This window comes from Mesoplodon bidens (assembly GCF_964165515.1).
Source record: "Mesoplodon bidens genome assembly, chromosome: 14".
NCBI lineage: Eukaryota > Metazoa > Chordata > Mammalia > Artiodactyla > Ziphiidae > Mesoplodon > Mesoplodon bidens.
In genome coordinates, this window is record NC_138170.1 from 7295863 (window position 1) to 7307274 (window position 11412).

Genomic DNA, 11412 nt, shown 5'->3' on the forward strand with positions numbered 1-11412 from the left:
GTATGTAATGCAACTTAAAATGACTGTAATTTAGGATAGACTTGATTCATAGTACCCATAGTTAATGAAATAGGGATATATTTTTCCCTGTCAGCAATAGAGTATACTGGTATTTATTATCTAACCAGCCTTACACATAAGAAAATAAACATTTAAGCATATTTTAATATTTCATATTTCTTCTTCAAACTCTATATCTAAATTTTGTTTTTAGTAACTTTTTAAAAAAAATTTTTTTTATTATTAATTAATTTATTTATTTTTTTTGCTGTGTTGTGTCTTCGTTTCTGTGCGAGGGCTTTCTCCAGTTGTGGCAAGCGGGGGCCACTCTTCATCATGGCGCGCGGGCCTCTCACCATGGCAGCCTCTCTTGTTGCAGAGCACAGGCTCCAGACGCGCAGGCTCAGTAGTTGTGGCTCACGGGCCTAGCCGCTCCGTGGCATGTGGGATCCTCCCAGACCAGGGCTTGAACCCGCGTCCCCTGCATTAGCAGGCAGACTCCCAACCACTGCGCCACCAGGGAAGCCCTGTTTTTAGTAACTTTTCAAGACCCAGAATCTACATATTTGCCAAAGGATTGGACACATTGAGGGAAATGAACTATACATTTTTGAAAAACATTTTCGAGGTGATAAAAAATAATTCCATTCAAGAATGTGTTGAATTTTCTCCACTGACCAAGAAGTACCCAGTCTGATACCATCAATTTTCAGCTATTCCTATTCTCATTAATTTTTGAACTATGATATTGAATACAATTCATATACAGTTGTATATAATGTTTTAAAATATTTCCAATTTGTGAATTTTAGAATTATTCCAATTGTGTAAATTCCATTCATTTGAAAGTACCCATAACTTGGCTATTTATAGGCACATTTAAAGGAAAAGGTGAATTAACTTTAATGAGTGTGAAGTGCATCATAAGGAAGCACATCTTTTAGCTAATGTAATCTTAAGGAACCTATGCTACTTTTCTTCTACAAAAATATGGAATCTGGGATTTAAATCCTAGTCCACATAGTTCCAAAGCCTGTACCATTTCAACTAGATCTCATACCCACTGGATATTCTAATACTGCCTTTGATTATGAGAATATAGACTCAGATTCTTAAACCTAAAATAATTGGGCTGAGAGGAAACTCAGTGATTATTCTTAGACATGGACCTGAGGTGTGGAACATAGGAGGAAATTGACCAGGATCACCTAGTGAAACTTGTGTTAGAAATATGGATGCTTCATTAATTGGTAAAGATTCTCTAGCTGGTGATTCAATGACATTTTCTTAACATTTAGGTTCCCATGTTTTCTGAATGATGAGCATGATTGCTGTAAAATTAGTAGTGGGTTAAAGGGGCTTCAAAAGAAAAACAAAATGTAAAATTCCAGAAGACAAATATTGTTTTTCCCAATTTCTTGTTAAGGTTACCAATCATACTAAAAATTTAAAATAATTTAACAGAGAATACCTATAATCATATTTTATAGATTAATATTTTATTATTCTTGCTCTGTCATATATCTGACCCACTTCTCTACACAACCAGTAATCCATGTTATTTTTAATAAATTTTGAAGTAAAATTTTCCTGATTCTCTAAGCATGCATATCATTAATTTGAGTTTGATATCTGTAGGATTTTAATTTTAATGTAGAATTTACATACAATTAAATATAAAATTCATAAGTATACATTCAAAAAGTCTAGAAAAAAGTATTCACCTGTGTAACCCAAAATACTAGCTAGTTACAGAGGTTTGCCTTTGCTCAGAAATCTCCCTATGTGGTTCCCTGGTTATTTTTTTGCTCCTATCCCTGCAAGACAATCATTTTGTCCTTTTGTTTTCCCATATAATAGTTTGCCCTCTTCCAGAATTTCATATTAATAAAATTATACATGACGTATTTTTGGAAATGTTTTTTCATAATATGGAATAATATTTTTGAGAGCCATTCATGATGTTTAGGATGTTATTAATAGTAGTTAAATTATATAATATTTTATTTAAGTTTAAAAAAGATTGTTATTTCTCTTGGGTGAATACATAGTGGTAGAATGACTAGGTCATTGGGTAGGTGTATATTTAGTTTTGTAAGAAACCACTAGTAAGTTTTCAAAATAGTTTTACCATTTTAACTTCCCATAAGCAATGAGTTTTCCATTTCAACAAACTTACCAGTGTTTGATGATGCCTCCCTCTTTTTATTTCTCTCTAATATTTATATGAGCCATTTTGGTCAACATGTGGTATCTCATGTGGTTCTAATTTGTATTTCTCTAATTATTAATAATGTTGAGCAAAATGGGCCCACATTAAGTATTCATAAATTGTCTTTATCTTTATTAGATTATAGAAATTATATACAATAGTTATCATCTTTTTCAAATATATGATTTATAAATATGTCCCCCTTGTCTGTGGCTTAATTATTCACTAATTAATTCTGTCTTTTGATGAGCAGAAGTTTTCATTTTGATGAAGCCTATTTTTAAAAAGTGTAAGTTATTTCTTTACATGGTCTAAGAAAACTTTGCCTACCACTAAATCATGAAGATTATTCTACAATTCCACTAAAATATTTCTGATTTTTTACTTTATATTTAGGTACATTATAAGTCTGAATTAATATTGTATATGATGTGAGGTAGGAATACAGGCTTCATTTTAATATTCAGCTCTTCTTTGTAAAAAAAAATGAAGTAATCACAAAGTTGTGATCTATTTCTGGAATTTATTTTATTTCCATTGATTTTTTTTTTGATCCTATGCCAGTAATACATTGACTTGAAATCAGATAGACTAGTTCCCACAACTACCTTTATATTTCTCAAGATTACTTTGGATATTCTGTGTCCTTTGTGTTTCCATTTAAAATTTTAGATTCTATTTGTAATTTTCTACTAAAGAAAAGCTTACTTCAATTATAGGCATACCTCATTTTATTGCACTTTTTTTTACTGTACTTTGTAGTTACTTTGTTTTTACATACTGGAGGTTTGTGGTAACCCTGTGTCTAACAAGTCTATAGGTGCCATTTTCACAACCACATTTGCTCACTCTGTATCTCTGTGTCACATTCCAATAATTTTTGCAAGCTTTCAAACGTTTTCATTATTATTATATTTTATGGTGATTTATAATATATAATCTTCGATGTTAATATTATAATCCTTTTGAGGTGTCAAAAACCATACCCATACATAAAGGTGAACTTAATTGACAAATATTGTCAGACCACCTGTTCCCCAGTCTCTCTCCCTCTACTCAGGCTTCCCTATTTCCTGAGACACAAAAATATTGAAATTAGGCCAATATTTAGTAATCTTAAAATGGTCTCTAAGTGTTCAAGTGAAAGAAAGAGTTACATATTTCTCAGTTTAAAACAAAAGCTAGAAATAATTAAACACTGAGAAAGGTATGTCAAAAGTTGAGATAAGCTGAAATATAGGCCTCTTGCACCAAACAGTTAGCCAAGTTGTCAGTGCCAAGGAAAAGTTCTTGAAGGAAATTAAAAGTGGTACTCTAGTGAACACAAAAATGATAAGAAAGTGGAACAGCCTTATCATTGGTATGGAGAAAGCTGTAACTGTCTGGATAGAAGGTCAAACTAGCCACAATGTTCCCTTAAGCCAAAGCCTAATCCAGAGAAAGGCCTTAACTGTTTTCAGTTCCATGAAGGCTGGGAGAGGTGAGGAAGTTGAAGAATAAAAATTTGAAGTTAGCAGATGACTCATGAGGTTCAAGGGAAGAAGCAACCTCCATAACATAAAAGTGCAAGGTGAAGCAGCAGTTGTTGATGTAGAAGCTGCATCAAGTTATCTGGAAGATCTAGCTGAGATAATTAATGAAGGTGACTACACTAAACTACAAATTGTCAATGTAGATGAAACAACCCTCTATTGGAAGAAGATGCCATCTAGGATTTTCATAGGTAGAGAGAAGTCAGTGCCTGGCTTCAAAACTTCAAAGGTCATGCCACCACTCTGGTTAGGGCTAACGTAGCTGGTGACTTTAAGTTGAAGTCAGTGTCCATTTACCATTCTGAAAATCATAGAGTCCTGAACAAGTATGCTAAATCTACTTGATGTATGCTCTATAATTGGAACGACAAAGCCTAGATCACTGCACATCTGTTTACAACATGGTTTACTGAATATTTTGAGCTCACTGTTAAGACCTACTACTCAGAAAAAAATGGTTTCTTTCAAAATATGACTGCTCACTGACAATGAAACTGGTCACTTAAGACCTCTGGTGGAGATGTACAATGACATTAGTGCTGTTTTCATGCCTTAAAACAAAACATCCATTCTGCAGCCCATGGGTCAAGGAGTAATTTCAACTTTCAAGTGTTTTTATTTTAAAAATATATTTTGGAAGACTATGGCTGCCACTGATAATGATCCCTCCTTTGTATCTGGGCAAAGTCAATTGAAACCTCTGGAAAGGATTCATCATTCCAGATCCCTTGAAGAACATTTGTTTCATGAGAAGAGGTCAAAATATCAACACTAACAGGAGTTTAGGAGAAGTTGACTCCAACCCTCATGGATGACTTTGAGAAGTTCAAGACTTCAGTGGAGGAAGTCACTAATATTTTGTGGAAACAGCAAGAGAGCTAGAATTAGAAGTGGAGTCTGAAGATCTAACTGAACTTCTGCAATCTCATGATAAATCTTTAAGGAATGAGGAGTTGCTTCTTATGGATGAGCAAAGAAAGTAGTTTCTTGAGATGGAAACTAATCCTGTTGAAGATGCTGTGAAGACTGTTAAAATGACAACAAAGTATTTAGAATATTACATAAACTGAGTCGATGTAGTAGTGGCATGGTTTGAGAGGATTGACTCCAGTTTTGAAAGAAGTTCTACTGTGGGTAACATGCTATCAACAAGCATTAAGTACTACAGAGAAATTATTCATGAAAGGAAGTTTTCATAGATGGGGAAATCTTGATTTTTGTCTTATTTAAGACATTGCCACAAGTACCCCAACCATTAGCAACAACCACCCTGATCAGTCAGCAGCCATCAACAGTGAGGCAAGACCCTCCACCAGCAAAAATATTTCAACTCACTGAAGGCTCAGATGGTGGTTGGTATTTTTAACAATAAAGTATTTTTAAATTAAGGTATGTACTTTGTTTTTTCGGGTATAATTCTATTGAATACTTAATAGACTATAGTACAATATAATGTAAACATAATTTTTATATGCACTGGGAACAAAAAAATAATTGTGACTCTCTTAATTGCAATATTGGCTTTTTAGTGGTAGTCTGGAAACAAACCTGCTGTATCTCCAAGGTATGCCTATATGATTGTGACTGTATTGAATCCATGAATCAATTGGAAAAATTAATATCTTAACAGCATCGATTATTCCATTCCATAATTATGTAATTTGTTCCAATTTTTTGCTTTTTCCTATTTTACTCTTAGCAATATTTTATACTTTTCAGTGTAGAATTCTTGGACAACTTTTGGTAAATTTATTCCTAGCTATTTTTATTTTTAATACTACTGATAATGGAATTGGCCTTTACTGTTTCCAATTGTTTGTTACTAGTATCTGAAATACGGCTTTCAATAATATTAACCTTGAACACTGTGACATTACAAAATTCAATTTTTAGTTCTAAAATTAGTTTTGTATATATCTTAGGATTTCTACAAGCCAATTATATAATATTAAAATATAAACACTTTTATTTTTTCCTTTCTATCTTTTATATGCTTTAAAGTATTTTTCTTATCTTCTTGTACTGGCAAGTGCCTACATAAAATATTGATTATACATAACAAAAGTGTATATTAAGAAAGAAAGTCTTTTATATTTACCAAGATAAATATTAATTTTGATATTCTTCATCCCTTCCTGAAACTTGAGTATTACATATCTGCTCTTGATAGAATTTTGTTTAGAATTTCTTGTAGGGCAGGTCTGTTTACTATATATATTTTTTAGTTTCCTTTTATGTAAAAATATATTCTGCCTTAATTCTCAAAGACATTGAAACTGGATTTCAAATTTTGATTTGTCATTTTATTTCTCCTCACTGTTCTTAATGAATCTATTATCTTCTTGGTTTCAGTTTCAGATGAGAGGTCAATGGTTATCTAAAATATTGTTACCCTATATGTTGTACTATTTTAGCTGCTTTTGAGGTTTTCTCTTCATCTTCGGTTTTCAGCAGTTTAGATATATGTGTAGATGTAATTTTCTCTGTATTTATTCTGTTTTTATTTGCTGAGTTGTTTATATTTCTTTTGTATTTCACCAAATAGGGAAATTTTTACCCATTATTTTTTCTTTTTTAAATTTTTTTAAAAATTTTCATTTTATATTAGAGTACAGTTGATTAAAAATATTGTGTTAGGGCTTCCCTGCTGGCACAGTGGTTGAGAATCCGCCTACCGATGCAGGGGACATGGGTTTGTGCTCCGAACTGGGAGGATCCCACATGTCACGGAGTGGCTAGGTCCATGAGCCATGGCCACTGAGCCTGCGTGTCTAGAGCCTGTGCTCTGCAACAGAAGAGGCCAAAACAGTGAGAGGCCCACGTACCACACACACACAAATAATAATAATAATAAATAAATAAAAATAAAAATAATAACAAAAATATTGTGTTAGTTTCAGGTGTACAGAAAAATGATTCAGTTATATATATACAATTATATATTATTTTTCAAATTCTTCTCCCTTTTAAGTTATTACAGAATATTGATCAGAGTTCCCTGTGCTGTACAGTAGGTCCTTGTTGGTTATCTATTTTAAATACAGCAATGTGAACAGGTTAATCCCAAACTCCCAATCTATCCCTCTCCCCCATCCTTCCCCTACAGTAACCATGTTTGTTCTCTAAGTCTGTGAGTCTCTTTCTGTTTTGTAAATAAGTTATTTTTATTTTTTATTTTTTTTAAGATTCTGCATATATGTGATATCATATAATATTTGTCTTTCTCTATCTGACTTACTTCACTTAGTATGATCATCTCAAGGTCCATCCATGTTTCTGTAAAGGGCATTACTTCATTCTTTTTAATAGCTGAGTAATATTCCATTATATATATATATATATATATATATATATATATACATATATATATATATGTGTATATATATATATATATATATATATATATATATATATACCACATCTTCTTTATCCATTCACCTGTCAACGCACATTTAGGTGGCTTCAATGTCCTGGTTATTGTAAATAGTGCTGCAATGAACATTGGGGTGCATGTATCCTTTTAAAACATATTTTTCTCTGAATATATGTCCAGGAATGGGATTCATGGATCATACAATTATTTTTTCAAATATTCCATTCTGCCATATTCTCACCCTCCTTTCCTGTTAGGACTACAATTGAACACTTATACATTTGATATTTTTTCACCGACTTTAAATATATATATATATATATATATATATATATATATATATATATATATATATATAGATAGAGAGAGAGAGAGAGAGAGAGAGAGAGAGAGATACATATACACACACATATGTATATATATATATACATATATTTATATATGTATATAATCAAAATTTTTTGTATGTATATTTATATATATGTATAAATTTTTTGATAATGGATCTGAACTCTCATAAAGACTGTTATTCTGTTATTTAGCTGAGAGGAAACTTACAGTCATGAAGCTAATGATAAATATAAGAGCTCTACAGCTGTACATATGGGAATAAATTATATGAATTTCATATATGAATCTATATACTATCCACAGTGTTGTTTCCTTCTGCTTTTGCTTTTAGTATCTTATTTTTTGTTGCATTATTATGTTGACATTTTTGCTACCTTTTGAGGAAAGTATACATAAACAATGTTTCATTGTGTGACAAAGACTATTTCAAGTCCAATATTTTATTTTTTCCCTATTTTCAGGTTGTTTTTACCCACACCATGCAAAAAAATCTTTAAAATAAATTTATTCAACCAATGATAAAATACATGGTATCAAATTATAAGGTGGAAAACTCTATTATTTTTATTTTAACCTGCCATACAAATCATACCAGTAGACTTTTCATTCATCTGCTCAATGGTCATTCATATCTCATTTAATCAAACTGGTTTGTTTTTAATAACATTTAGGGCATCATCAGGATATTAAATTATTCTAGAAATAGTATTTTCCTCATTGAATTTCAGCCTGTACATGGGCCAAAAACAAGGCTTTCTCCTTTATAAATATCCTCTGGAGGAACAAAGCTGTTTTTTAATCAGGATGGTGTCATGATAAGTAGGCTGATAGTATGAAGAGGTATTTGCTGTTTTTGAGGGAAAATGCCATATGCAATTGGTAAAAGTGTACACAGCTGTGTTTGAGTTCATCAAATATCTCACAATAAAAGTCTGAGGTTTGCTAAATTTCCAAATGTGTGTTACCACATGTATTTCCCCTTATTTTTAAGCATGGAATGAGTTTCAAAAGGCTTATGTGCTGCAAGTTGCTATTTCATCTATTTATCAAAATAGAAGCATAAATAAGCTTTGCTGTCAATAAATTATGTTGAATGGGTTTATGGCTGTTTTTCTTTCTTCCAGATAACAAGATAGCTTTGAAGTAAACATTTCAAAGCCAGAGGACTCAGGCATCTTTGCTAGGATTTTCATATATCCTGGAACATGTGCTTCAATTTACTAAACATTGGCAATTTTGCTTGGGCACCAAATCAAGTCAATCTTGTGGTTGTATCACATATCTGCAGCTCTACTCTTTTTAGATTATTTAACATTTTTTGTTTTGGAATCAGAATTTCCAGAGAGAAAAGACTGTTTCTCGAAACCTATCTCATAAAACTCTATATTGAACTACTGTGGGTCATTGATAAACTCTCTTGCTTAATCTTCAGTCATAATTGTATTAGGCCCCACTTAAAATTGATGTTTTCATGATTTTAGATACATTGATTAGTCTCTGGTTATTTTCCTTCACAATTTCCCTACTTTACTTTTATCCCTTGGTTAAAGCATGACATTCTACTAATTATTCAGAAGTTTCTTCTTTTGTTGCATTTGCCTCTAATTAAATGTCTAGAGGGGTGGGATAGGTAGGGTGGGAGGGAGGGAGACGCAAGAGGGAAGAGATATGGGGCTATATGTATAGCTGATTCACTTTGTTATAAAGCAGAAACTAACACACCATTGTAAAACAATTATACTCCAATAAAGATGTTTAAAAAAGAAAAATGTCTACTGTGAGATTCTACATTTGAATGCTTAACTTTTAAAGTTAGATACTTGTGGATTCAAACTCTAATTTTTTTCTTGTCTCTTATAAGCCTAATTCCTCTTTTGTAAAATGGGGATAAAAATCACTCTCCTTCCACAGTATTATGAGAACAAAATGAGAAAATTAATATAACACTCAGTAGAGTTGTTATGAATTGAAAATGAGAAAGCAGATATTAAATATTTTATCTAAACTTTCTCTGGAAGCTCAAAAGAAATTCAATAGAACAATAAAATTTAACATTCAATTAGTATCATCATCATCCCTTTATTTGGACATTAAGAAAAGAAAAAAGTAGGAGTGTAAATAAGAATGCTGAAGGGCTAATATGAAATATCAAGTCAGTATTACAGAAATACATGGGACAAAAAGAAAGATGATTAATAATATCTGTTGTGCACCCCAAATGTGTAGGTCTTCCTAGAGCAAAATCACCACATCTTTTATGAATGAAAAGAAGAGATACTCAAATTTCCAGAATTGCTTCTTATTTCATTACAAAATGCATCCCATTATTATTTCCATTTCTGTTTTAATTTAGAAATTAAAGATAAAAGATGAGAGAATACAGCCAACTCTTGAGTCATAGGGAATCCACAATGTTTTCCTAATTAAGAAAAATATATAAAACAAATACAAAAATCAACCAAATCCAGGTAAATAAGTTATGCTATAAAAATATCTAAAGGCTAAGGGTAGAAATTATTAAATTTGAAGCAAAACTATATTAAATTAGATAAGATGGAAAATATTTACAAATATGTCCAAAAACACTTTCTTTGAAAAGATTAATAAAAGTAAGATGTCAGAAGTAAAGAGAATCAGAAAATCTATTAACCTATTTGACCCCTAAAGAGGATCTATATACTTGTGTTTTTACAAATAATTTATCTCAAATATTGGAGAGAATGATAATTCAAAATCATTTAAATTGGTTTCACAACTTATTTTATTAGATGAACCAAAATCAGAGACCACAATGCACAATATATTCAGAACAACTTCAGTTTCAATTTAGAGTCCAGAATTTTAAGCAGAGTATTAGTAAAGCAGTGTGACAGGGTAACCATTCACTCAGAACAAGCAGGATACTAAAAATGAAGACCTGATTTACTATTAGGAAATATATTACTATAATTTAAACCATAAACACGTTGAGGAAAGTTATGAGTAAATTAATGCTCACAGTGATTCTAATAGAAGTCTACATTTATTCTCAATTTTAAAATACTCAGTAAAAATATAAAAGGATAATAGAGAAATTTTTATCAGTAGCAAGATAAAAACTGCAATAATCTTTTAATATTAGCTTAGAATCTCTAGCCATAAGCTATAAGATTAAGAGATAAAATAAATAAATTTTAAAAGACGAATTTATTTATTAGTATTTTCCTAAAATGTATGTTACCTTAGATTAGAAAACCTAACACAATCAACAAACAATGATAGAATCATAAAAGATATACACATGTTGGCAAATGTTTTAAATGAATGTATGAAATACAATAGCTATTCTATATGCCAGTAAATAAATTGAGAAGACCAAGAAAAGAAATCTCTAACACAATAAAAGTTAAAAACAAACTACTTAGAAATAAACACTATAAAACGTACAGCTATTAGATTAAGAGATTGCACAAATGTAAACCCAAAATGCCAATAAATGTAAATTAATCTATTACTATGATAAAAGCATGAACAACAAAACAATATCTAGTACTTTCAATTATGTTTAAAATTACTATAATTCTGATAAAAATTTTAATTATATTGGGGGAATAAAATATTATTCCAAAGTTTATTTCAGAGAGTGCTAAAAATTATAATTAAAGGAAACTAAAAAATGGGAAGGGGAACAATAGCTTTAACAAACTATTGTTTGTTTGAAGCAATACTAAAACAATTTTGAATAACTATATCCCTCCTGTGTTAAAATTCATATATAAATTACTTCATCAAATTTTATAGTTATAATAATTTAATTTCTGACATTACAAATGTAAATATTTTACAATAAAATGGTGAAGTCACTGTATTAAACACAACTAAATGAATCTGAATTCCATAGGGATTTAAAATTTTCTCTATTAAAATTTTTTAAAGTGTAGAAAAATTTTATGCAGTACATTTTT